Source organism: Agrilus planipennis, unplaced genomic scaffold (genome assembly GCF_000699045.2).
Source record: "Agrilus planipennis isolate EAB-ADULT unplaced genomic scaffold, Apla_2.0 scaffold169, whole genome shotgun sequence".
NCBI classification, from domain to species: domain Eukaryota; kingdom Metazoa; phylum Arthropoda; class Insecta; order Coleoptera; family Buprestidae; genus Agrilus; species Agrilus planipennis.
This window is the reverse complement of record NW_020438936.1, coordinates 651945-664874: the sequence shown is the minus strand read 5'-3', so window position 1 is coordinate 664874 and position 12930 is coordinate 651945. Positions and strand designations below refer to the sequence as shown.

The following is a 12930-nucleotide window of genomic DNA, read 5'->3' as shown; positions in this document are numbered from 1 at the left end:
TGTTTTTATGGATCTCTCACAGTCTCTGTATGAGAGACTCGAACGATAAAATTGTTAATTCAGAGATTCGAGTCTCTCACAGAGAGACTGAATGAATAAAACTGAAAAATTAAGAGACTCGAGTCTTTCGTAGAAAGACTGGGATCTCTGAAATATGTTGAACTTAGAAAATTTTAGCCATGTCTAACCAGACACCACTTATTGAGAGATTCGAGTCTCTCGTTCAGAGACTGGATACGAAACGAGGATCTCTCTATGAGCGACTCGAGTCTCGCTTTCAGAGACTTTGAGAGACTGAACATTTTTATCTCGGGATTTACACAGCTAAATGTCCTTGTCAAAGGATCAACACACGATTAATAAAACAATAATAATTAAAAATAATAAAAGATAGATTGCACAGGGTGCAGGTTGCATTCTTTGGGGACAGTTTATGCAATCTCTATGATATAATCTACACTATAGATCCGCAATCATAACACCTTAATATAACTATGAATTTCCAAAGAAACCATTTATATCTTCTGAAAGGTAAGAAAATGATCATAAAAGGTCAACTAGTTCCACTGATTGGTCATCGTCATCGTCATCATCATAGTCTTCAGTCCGAAGACTGTTTGGACACGAACTTCCACATCCACTTCTTCCTTTCTTAAGCCAATTCTTCGCATTTCTCTATACCTCTCCATTTATGAATAGTAATCTAATGTAGATCTACGTCTGACCCTCTTAAGTTCTGTTTCTGCTTCTATTATGTCTCTAACTAACCCTTTATGTCGGAGAAATAGCTCTATCAATCTATCTCGCCTATTTATTATAGACCTGGTGCCCTTTGTCCTGCTATCCTTTCTAATACTTTCTCTATTTTTATAATCATCATCTCAAACATTCCACACCCGTACAGAGTCATACTGAAATATACATACACATTTTCGAATTAATTAAGTAATTAGTCGCCGATAGAAAACCTTCATTAATTCTTTTTTCAAGTTATTGATACACATTAGAATCCTATTTCTTATAAATAAGCGTAATGACAGACATTCAATGGATAATTATCTGCAGATAATTGGTCAGCTAAAATGAATTATTAATCAGATAAATTCCTTTTTTAATTTCCAGGTAAGAATTAAGCGGTATTTCTTTTGGTATAGATAATGGTTTATTAATTAGTGAAGAAGTGATTCCGATTAGTTTTACTGTAAGCTGAAACCAGATCAAATAAATCAAAAATGTCGCTTGGGGCAAGTTGTCACGCTATGCCAGGGGCATGTTGGCACTGTGACAATAGCTCGAACAGATACAATAAGTATAGCCTCAACGTCCATTCCATCTAAAAAGTCTTTGATTTCCCCAGAAATTGTTCGACCATTTCCGAAAGCCGGTGTAAGAAAAAATGTGAGACAACAAAGAAGAAAACGCAAGACTGCTATTTTAACAGACACTCCGGTAAAGGATGAACTAGAAATGCAACAATCATCAAAAGTAAAAGCTAAACAAATAAAGCGAAATGTCTTCTGCAAAAAAAAAATAACGTAATCAAAAGAACGCGGAACAAAAAGCCTTTACCAGAATCTTCATCTGAAGAGGAAGAAGAAACATTTTGTCTAGTATGTGAAGACAGCTATGGTGAATCGAAAGATCCGTGGATGCAGTGCACCCAGTGTAAACAATGGGCTCACGTAAAATGCACTAACGGAAACCCATTTTATGTCTGCCACAATTGTGATTCGGATGACGATATGTTATAGTTTTTTCATAATAATATGTTTCATAATATAAAATTTTTACTTTAGAATACTTGACGTTAAGTTTTTATTATATTATCGTTTTATTTTTAATAATGTTGTGTCTATTTTTTTTATTTATTGTTGCAATTATTTAGCTTGTGATAATTTACCCCATGCCGGGGCATATTGTCACGCATTACAAAAAAAAAAATTTTTTTCTCCTAAAATATTCAAAATTTTCGAAATGTAAAATATTCCCAACAATCTCCAATGCATAGTTTATGATACATAGAAGAAGCAGGCCAACCAAATCAAAAACAGATGAAAAAAAAATTGAACACTAATTTTGCGTCAACTAGCCCCTGTCTCCCCTACTGTTCGCAAATAGTTAAGGATGTGGGTTGTTTCAGTTTTAGGGAAATGCGACTGACAATATTATGATGATGATGATGACTTATTCAGCAGGTAGATGATGTCGGAACATAGAGATTCAAACTTGTACCCAATACGGACTTCATCTTATGCTCTTTTTGTCTGTGCTTTACCAAGTTCCAATTCTATAAATTTCTTTTTTTGTATGAGTAGTATGAATTCTTTTCTAAAATATTCCACTTGACCGGACACAAAACTATTTTCCGTTGGGGAGGCACACCTTTTCCCTTAGCAATTCAGAGAAACGTATTTTTAGATCCAGCACTTGGACTCTGTCGACGCAAGGACTTGTAAGGTTTATATAATCCAAAACCGCAAGGAACAAAGGCGTTAATTTTTAAGGTAACATAAATTATTTTACATGCCGGGCAATACGATCATGTTTTATATTAACGCGATAAAAATCCTTAAAAATAGAATTAAACAACCGATATTTATTCATCCTAAAAGTTTCGGTATTAAATTTTTAATTGTATTTTTTTCTTGTTGTTCCTGTTGTTATGGTTGTATGTTCAGAACGAAACCTGATGCTTTTTACGTCTCCGATGACAATGACTTATGGGATAATAAAAAACAAGATAATTATAAGCGGGTTTTTGAATCGGCACATTAATTGGTCAGGCTTCGGACGGAGTAATTAACCGAGAATGTGTTAGTCATTAATTAGCACGGCCAGGTAAGAATTCAGATGCAAACCGCGCCCTTTTGGTCATCTCGTATTCTTTGTCCTGTTCTGCTTTGTAATACTTCGTTCACTAAACAGTAGCGTAACCGAACGGAAAATTTTCTAAGTAGAACTACATTTTTAATTTTACTGCTGTTAGAAATTGCTTACCAAAACCTAATTGTCAATTTGCTTTACAATATCAAGTACATAGGTCGCGTCACAGATTCAGTGAGGTCCTTCTCAAACATTTGAATATATTCTCATCCTAGGAAGTCAGATAAGTGAGGATGGAAGGAGTAGTAGCGATATAAAGCAGAGGATAGCGCAGGGTCGTGTAGCCTTTAATAAAAAGAAGTCACTTCTATGCTCGCGAACGGTTAATTTAGAAATTCGAAAAAGGTTGTTGAAGGTGTATGTTTGGAGCACGGCGTTGTATGGGTGCGAAACATGGACAGTGGGAGCGGTGGAAAAGAAAAGGTTAAAAGCGTTCGAAATGTGGTGTTATAGGCGGATGATGAGGATATCGCGGGTAGAAAAGGTTAGAAATGAAGAGGTATTGGAAGGAATAGGAGAACAGAGGACTCTATGGAAGTCAATAAAAAATAGGCGAGATAGGTTGGTAGGACACCTTCTCAGGCATGAAGGTCTAGTCAGAGACATATTAGAGGCAGAAAGAGGAGTTAGGAGAGATAGAGGTAGATAAGGATGTGAGCTGTTCAAGTTTTAGGGAAATGCGAAGATTAGCTCAGGATAGGAAAGGGTGGAGGTACGTGTCCAACCACTCTTAGGACTGACGACCCTATGATGATGATGAATATTATTTACAGATGGAAATGTGAATTTCTATGTTTGTTTACTACCATTTCACGCTTTAACTACTAAACCAATCATCATGAAATTTTGTATGCACATTACCAGGGGTACAGAAAAGGACATAGGGTACCTTTCATCCAGAAAAGAATACTGTTCTTGACGGATAGAGAAATTAGTTTTAAGTGGTCGTAGATGATTTTTGACACGTGTTTAGGACATCAACTCGAAGCCGCGAGTAAAACTTACCACGAAATTTTGTTCCCGAGGGATAGAGCGAAGTCGCGAATATAATCTAATAACTTTATATTATATCAACTACCTTATGAGGAGTAACTTCGGTTTGGTCGGTGATTCTTGACTGACTGCAAGTAATTAATGTAGAGGTGAACACAAGATTTGGTGTTGGGTGGTGGTGTGGGCTCAGAAAAAATGTATGGATACATAAATCCGAAGTTATTTTATTAATGTTGAAAATGGGAATAACAACTGATTAACTGTCAATGACAATTTATTTCCCTAATAATATAAGTCAATTCTTTACATTTAAAGAGATAGACACACCTACCCGATTGTATTTCTACGAGAAAAAGGGCGCTACGGGATTTAAGGAAAAGGAGAGATAATGCAGTAGGACATCTCAAATATGAAAGGATAGTTAGAGATATTAGAAGTATTAGACATATCGTTTAATATTGAGGTAAATTTCCCTTTTTCATTTTCTCCGTGTGGTACACCGAATTTTGGACAGGCTCGGATTTGTCATTGCTTTTAATTTCATATGTTTAATAAGTAGGTCAGTCGTAGTACGGGAGTTTAACCGTAATACTTATTTTTCAAAGTCCGTCTTCAATCGTGCGTGAACTGCGTGCATTTGTTTTATGTACCTACTATTCTTTAAGATGACCAGAGTTTAGATTAGATTACTGTTCGTAAGTAGTAGTTAGAGGTGTACTTTACTCTAGTTTTCAAGAAAAATGCGAAGATTGGTTCGGGATAGGAAGAGGTGCAGATATTATCAGTCTTAAGGCTACCTTGATGATTAATTATATTGTGAACAGTAGGGCGCTATGGGACTCAATAAGAAAACAGGTCATCTCAGACACGAAGAGCTAGTTAGAGACTTATTAAAAACAGAGACGGGAGTAAGCAAGGGAAGAGGAAAAGTAATCCTATTTCAAAAGAGATTGTCTACGTTTGTAGAGGAGTAAACGCGAAAAGAAATTTTTGAGATTATTTAATGGAAAATAGCTGTTTAGGAAACCGATGGAATTGCTGCTTTTTTGTTTTACCTTAAAAATGCCATTAGCACCATTACATTAAAAACGTGCAACAAAATTGATGTAATGAAAGCAATGAAATTATTCAAACGACTAGGCAGCCAGTAGATTTTTTTTTGATATAGATTGCTTTAAAGCACGTGTCTAAATTGTCTTAAATTAAAGACCTAAATTTAAAAAATACTATATACGATTGTCGTCTATATTATTTATCTGTTCTGTCTAATTTTCGTTCAAATCTTGCACTTACACAGTAAAAGCTAAAGGTCATCGTTAATATAGGTATCTAACAATTAAAGGTTGATATTGATTTTCCATGGCACGAAAACTTAGGTGAACGAGAAGTTTAGGTACGTATAATATAAGACTTGTTTATACATACGTATTTTGTGTAGGTAATTTTCGTTTCCGTACTTAAGCATTCAAATGTGTTTATTAACGAAAATAAAATATAAATATTTCAGTCTAGAGTTTCTACGACGAGCTGCTTGGGTCGCTAAAGTACAAAGTAACATTAATTACATAGTTAATCCAGCATTTCATGACTCACTTAATTGTGCGGAATGTTTCCTAGAAAACGTGCAGTTAAAATATAGATAATCTGAAGTGGGTAATTAATTAACCTTCTGCCTTACAATCAAAACTATTAATTATGATGAGCGCACATGATGAAGTTAATTCATTACTCACTTTTTAATTGCCCACGAAACTATTGTTTATTTTCCTTTGAGCAATACTTAACTCGTATACAGGCTAAGAAATTTATTTTTCAGTACAACGAATGAAAATCCTAAATAATATATTTTAAGCCTATAGTAGATGTAATTAATAATCTCTGTAGAAGTAATTATTATTAAAAAGCAGCAAGTAGATATCCACACAAGTGGACCTTGTTGGAGCATACGTAATCCTAAAATGTAGCATCGTACTACAGATGGCGTTTACCGCGCCATTTGTAGTATTTTCTAAAACGCGCTGTTAAGACAGCAGGTAAAAGTTGGTCTGTGTTCTGTCGGAGCTGCTTGCGACGCGCTGATGAGATCCAAAAAGATCGAAATCGCGATCCGCGTCCGGCAGTTTCGACAGAATACAGACCACTTCGAATTGTTTTAATCATTATTAAATTTATCAAAAAGTCCCCGTCGGCTTGGATACAAGTCTAATGGAACACTTATTTAGAAACAAAGTTTATTTCTTTTAAACCCTGACTGATACATCTCGCGTTGATAACGCCCAATTAGGACTAGTTTCTCTTTTATTAATGAAATGGTCCGATTTTTCGTAATATTGTGTTGTAAATCATTATTATGTAAATGACAATAACAACTTATTATAATTATTGTAATAGTGATGCGAATCTATATGTTTAGAAATGGGATATAACTACTCCACCATGTTATACAGCAAGGAATTTTAAAATACATGTATTTATTTCGAAATATAACTACTTTAATATAGCATTGAAAGTGAATTATACAATTTAGAATGACTATCCAATAATTAAATAATAAAATAATAATCGTAGCCTACCTTATTAGATAATTGGGGAACGTAAAAATGACAGGGCACTATTTCAGGGCGAGTAAATGTCCTAAGCCGCCTCACCACCCTACACCTTCAATTCGACTCTCGACTTTTTAACGACTGCTATTTAAACGGTCGCTAACTGTACAATCGCGTTTCCAGAAGGACAACTGCTTGTACATTTTATTATTAAATGAAAACCAAATATTACCTATTGATTAACTATTTAGAATTACAAACCTCATACTCACCTTTACTGCTTTATGATTAGAACTCTGACGGTCTCTAAGTACTTGAGTTATTTCTACGTAATTACTACCCTATATACACATGGTTCTGTAATACATGCCTTCAATTTTAGTTATAAACTTATACCCTTTTAAAATAAATCTTCTGGTTTAATCATCAATAAAAGCACCAGATATTAATTTGAAAGATTATGTTGATTATTCCAGCTACTTAATTATACATTATGACATCTAAATTAATTATAAGAAAACACACCAGGTAATAAATTAAAACATAAGTACACAGTAAGTCCATATTTATAACTTCCCAATGCAATTGCATGCGGAATTTAAATTTTAAAATTAATTCATAATTTCAGGATTTCTCGCAATTCCCGCCTGGTAAATGTGACTGAATCATTTTATTTTGTCTGTTATAATTTTCAAAAATATGAAAGCAAAATTAAATTCATAGTTAGTAGATCATCGAAAGGATAAGACAACAATTAACTGACACTGCGAGGACTCCAATGGACTTTATTTTTAAAAATCGATGAACATTTCAACTTCGAATTAGATAAATTTTTAATCATTCAAATTACTAGAATTTTGACGAAGTTCTTCAACAATTTTATCNTATAAATAACTATTTCTTATTCTGTTCTATTATAGATTAACATCTGGCTACTTAAATTCTTCTGTGCTACTTCTTTTAACCTTAATATTTACGTTTAATTGGATACGAACTATACAAAAATTCTTTAGATTTATTGCCTACCGCCAACCTAGTTACCATTAACCCTGAACGTAGGATGGATCTTTAATACTCTTGCATTTAATGTTAACAGCTCTATTTCGTAAGTAATCGTTTAAAAATTCGGACCAAATACGTCACAAAATTGATTAAAGTGTAGTAATAAAAAATATATTATTGGCCTAGAAAATTTATAGACGTCTTAATAGTTCTTGATTTCTTTTCGAGCACCAAAATGTTAACTCTCACGGATTTCCAAAAACATTAAATGTTAATGAAACCAGGATTTGAACAAAAATTTTTAGAGTTACTATTGCTGTTCTGCTGTTGTATCTTTTTAAAGTGTAGTAATAAAAAAATATATTATTGGCCTAGAAAATTTATAGACGTCTTAATAGTTCTTGATTTCTTTTCGAGCACCAAAATTATAACACCCACCTCCGCTTACTCGATATAAGTAATAAATTCAAAACCAATATGAATTTTAATTAATTAGCGGTTAACACACTACGTGGCACATTGCCTTACTAGAAGTTAAACTGAAGTCTACGAGAGAGCATAAATTCGAACCGAATTTAAATAAGTGATTAATGAGGAAACACGTACCATGCCCTCCTACAACCGAAGAGGCTGTTTCAGTGCTAATGGATTTTTATACAGCAGTCTTTTACATTGTTATGTCACTCCGATAGTACCTCGTTTGCCTCGTCAAAAATTAAAAACATGCTAATTGAATTTTTGTACGAACGTGTTCTTAGAATAACGACTTTTTGAAATTTAATGGTTATTACTGACACTGTAGGTACATATGACAGCTGCGTAGACGCCAACGGGTTTTATTATTGAAAATCGATGAACACTTAAATCACGAAGTAACTTACTATTGACTATCAGTAAATTACATTATTATAATAAGACTGAAACCCCCCTTTAGTTTGATGTTAAACCTAAGTTAAATGAGGTAGCCACTGTTGCAAATAAATGTATTCCTGCGGTGGTGGATCGATAACGCGGCACTTTCTTAAGTCTTTGATGATAATAAAAAACTTTTTAACAAAAAAATTAAACAGCCGAAAAAACTGAAAAGCAATAAATAATAAACCTTTGTTTTATTAACCTTAATAACTAAGTTCTTCAACTATTGTAAATATGCCTTAGTAATTTTGAGTCGACGCTAAACAATTAATAAACAATGATGACTAAATTGCCTTAAATTTAAGGATATAACCATTGCATTGTTAATTTGATTAATGTCATTTGTTTCTCCCGCCGCCTTTAGTATTTCGTCTGTCCTTTTACCTAGCCTATCACGCATTTCATTACTTTTTAGCTTTTCTAAGTCAAGACGTCTCCTACCTTCCCTCTTTTTCAGAATTTTCAATTTAAGATTGGTCTTTATAACTACTAACTTATGATCGCTATCTATATCTGCTCCTGGATAACTCCTACAGTCCTTCACTTGATTTTTAAATCTTTGCCTTAAAGTACGTAATCTAACTGATATCTCCCTAAATCACCTGGCATATTCCACGTATAGCGCCTCCTAATGTGATGATTAAATAAAGTATTCACGACGGTTACGTCATGTTTATCGCAAAATTCTATCAGTCTATCTCCCCTATCACTTCTATTGCCCAATCCAAAATAACCCGCTATTGCACCCACTTTACCTTCACCACTACTACTGCTATTATTTCCTTACTATAAATCATCCCCTGTTTTCCTACCCTTTGTTTTCCAAATTTATATGGGACCAACCTAGGGGTATGCCCTTTCCAATAAAAAAAGAATTATCAAAATCGGACTATCCTGTCGAAAGTTATACGTGGTTATACATTACAATCAGTGAATGAACAACAATCAACAATCATCCTCTATTTTCCTACCATTAGGGTTGGAATTTTTTTTCAAAAGTTATATGGGACCACCTTTGGGGTATGCCCTTTCAAATAAAAAAAGAATTATCAAAATCGGACTACCCCGTAAAAAGTTATGTGTGGTTATACATTACAATCAGTGAGTAAACAACAATCAACAATCATCTCTTGTTTTTATACCCTTAGGGTAAGAATTTTTTTCCAAATTTACACTGGACCAACTTCGGGGTATACCTTTTCCCCAAAAAACAAAAAAAGAATTTTAAAAATCGGACTATTCTGTCAAATGTTATGCGTGGTTATACATTACAATCAGTGAATGAACAACAATCAACAATCTTCCCCTGTTTTCCTACCCTTAGGGTTGGAATTTTTTTTCCAAATTTATGTGGGCCATGCCATTTTCAATAAAAAAAATTATCAAAATCGGACTACTCTGTAAAAAGTTATGCGTGGTCATACATAAAAAAAAAATATACGCATCGACTTGAGAACCTCCTCCTTTTTATCGTCGGTTAAAAAGGGAAATATATAACAGAAGTATGCAATCAATAGCCCGCTTGGTATACATTTTTAACAAAATATTCCCAAAACAATACAAAATGTATGTACTTAACCACACTTAATTCGTATTTATTTACAAAAAGATGAACGTGATAAATATTTTTCGTGAGCGAATGTCATTTTTCTTTTATTATTTCAAGCGCGGTTCATATGTTGAATTGTTAAAACGTTCACCTGAGATACAATGCATTTAAAGGCACAAGAAAGGAATAGTTGGCAGGACGAGTTATAATCACTTATTAATTGGTTTTCATATGTGTATGTATGTATGTGCGTGAGTGTGTGCCGATTGGCCGTCCAGTTTTTTCGCTATCGTCTTTTGAAAGAAAACCGACTTGCGCTTTTTGCAACCGGGAGTATTTCGAAATGTTACGTTCGCAGTGTGAAGCAATTCATCAAATAAAATTACTTTTCACGTTATAGACACTCTTTGTTCAAGTTTTTGTTGAATCTTTGGGGAAGATATCGGAGAATTGTTAATACAGTCGGTAATAACTATCGATTTAAAGATTATTACTCACTTAAGCCTATAGGCTAGACCTTTTGAATTACAATCTGTGCTAAATCGTAAAACGCACATAATAAATATTCTAATTTGCAAAATGGCCACTTTTTATTACAGGTACTTGAGAAAACAAAACAAAATACCAACGAAAAATAAAAGTAAAAACAAACATGCACTCACCACACTGAAGAATTCTGCTGGAATTATGACGCTTATTTCATGAAGATTTCTACTTATTGGGCTTCACCGGAAATCCCATCATCGTAGTCCTACAGGATCTGTAACAATAAAGTTTATTAAAAATCGCGGCTTCTTTCTTGTTCGTTTAATAACAATATTCAATGAGGACCTGTTAGTCTACATGTTTATTGTATATTATGTTAGTCGACGAGAAACAGAATCCTTAAAGAGAATCACTTAATGTAACTGAATCTAACCTCACAAATATTATCTGAATATCGTGTTCTTTCTCGTTTTTAAATAGATTTTTTTTTTGAAATTTTTGAGACATCTTAATACATTAGATTAGTATTTTTAAAAAGTGGAATCTATTGTGACTAACAGCTTTCCAAATAACATCTACTAAGCACGGCACGACGTAGTGAAACGATAAAATGTACCAATACGAAGACAACAAGTTTTCTTATTACCAATACACAGATGTAAATATGTAAAGATAGTCTTGGTCTTGTAGGTTTGTCTTGTATTGGCCACCCAGAAAGACCCAAGCTCAAGACAAAGACTTTATCTACGATTGCACGGTTAAGAACAAGAGAACACTTATAGCAAGATTCTCGCAAAATATAATATAATTAAATAACTTAATGAAAATTTTATGTAAGTATAAATGAAATGAAAAAGAAATTGTGCTACCAGTAGAAATCTGACTACTTATTGGAACAGTTCTATTGTAAAATAGAAGTAAATCAGAATAGTTTAAAGAATTCCTTGAAATAAACACAAAAATTAGAAGAAACGTAAGTCGCTTGTTACATACCACCAACATATTTTTTGTTGGGTAGATATAGATCCTCTAAAAGTTCTAATTTTTGTTGAATAATTTGTCTATTATAATCATGCTTAAATATGTTATTCTGAAACTTCTTGACTTTATTGTGAGATGTTTGGGGTGCACCAAAATTAACTAACTTGATCGATTAATGCAAAAGAGAAAATTTTATGTTCATCTTTGTGACATTCTTCTTGAAAAATAATAATTAAAAAAGTCAAAATTATGCAGTGGTAAAGACAAATTTGAAATTAGAATACCATAAGTCTTACAGAAACAATAACTGATCCCGAGATAAAAATGTTCAGTCTACTCTCAGTCTCTGAAACCGAGACCCGAGTCTCCGTCTCTCATCGAGTCTCTCTGGTGTCGCTGAGAGAGACTGTCGAGAGACTGTCAAAAAAACTGTTTAGCGTCTCTGAACGAGAGAGTCGAGTCGCTCATAGAGAGATCCTCATTTCGTATCCAGTCTCGGAACGAATGACTCTAATCTCTGAACGAGAGATTTGAATCTCTCAATAAGTGGTGTCTCGATAGACATAGTTAAAATTTGGTTCAACATATTTCAGACATCCCAGTCTTTCTACGAAAGACTCGAGTCTCTCAATTTTTTCAGTTTTATTCATTCAGTCTCTCTGTGAGAGACTCGAATCTCTGAATTAACAATTTTATCGTTCTAGTCTTTCATACAGAGACTGCTAGAGATCCTAGGCAATAACTGAGAGACACTCTCAGAGACGCTGAAAGACTCTGAGAGACTGGGGAGAGACTGAAGATTTTCGTCTAGGGATCTTGCCTAAAAGGCCGAAACGTCAGTTGTAAAATATCATGTCCAATACCAAGACCAAATGTGCTAGGTCAAGACCAAGATTATATTAGTAATGTCTTGGTCCTCTGTTTTTGCTCATCATTGATGTGAACCAAACGTTTTCGTCTTTGTAAATTAAGAAATAATTCTTAATCAGCAGGGTAGACTGGAGTGGCGGAACGTCGGATATTTAATCGTTGGTCATGAAGAATCTTTTGTTAATCAGTGACACTTAAAGGAATATTAATGAAGGCGAATATCAGTATCGCGAATAACGATAATAATTAGGTAGGCTGTACGGCGTGCAAGAAGAATTATAAGCACACCCCAGTGTTTGATTTGTGGCAAGAGCTGCCCGGGCAATCGATACAAGTTTGTTTTTTCACTCATAAAATGGATCATCATCAATAACATCCATTAATATCTCGAGGCGAAATGACATCGGGCATTTATCATATCTTAATTTAGCCCACACCTTTCATTATTCATTACCGAAATTCCTAATCGAGAAATTTACATATTCCATCGCACTTTAATTTACGTGACTAATGTTTGCTTAACATAACAAAACATTTAATCTGAAAAATAAACCGAGGTGTGCTGTATCTCCGCGAGTCTCGAGCACGGCGTTGATGACCGATGAAAGAAGATTCCATTGATAAATATCCTTTAAACGCATGTAGGTATCCGGTTAATGGAACGAACTGTTTCGAACCTACTGTTGTTGTTGTTCAGCTCGTGTT

The 12930-nt window shown here is 34.0% G+C and overlaps 1 long non-coding RNA gene across 1 annotated transcript in view; it reads right to left on the bottom strand.

The window, feature by feature from the left end:
• The window catches only part of LOC108739417, a 196251-nt gene that overhangs the window by 64199 nt on the left and 119122 nt on the right, over positions 1-12930 (bottom strand). The window contains exon 3 of the long non-coding RNA XR_001938152.1: positions 10551-10648. This is a non-coding gene — a long non-coding RNA (uncharacterized LOC108739417). The remainder of the gene's footprint in view (positions 1-10550; positions 10649-12930) is intronic.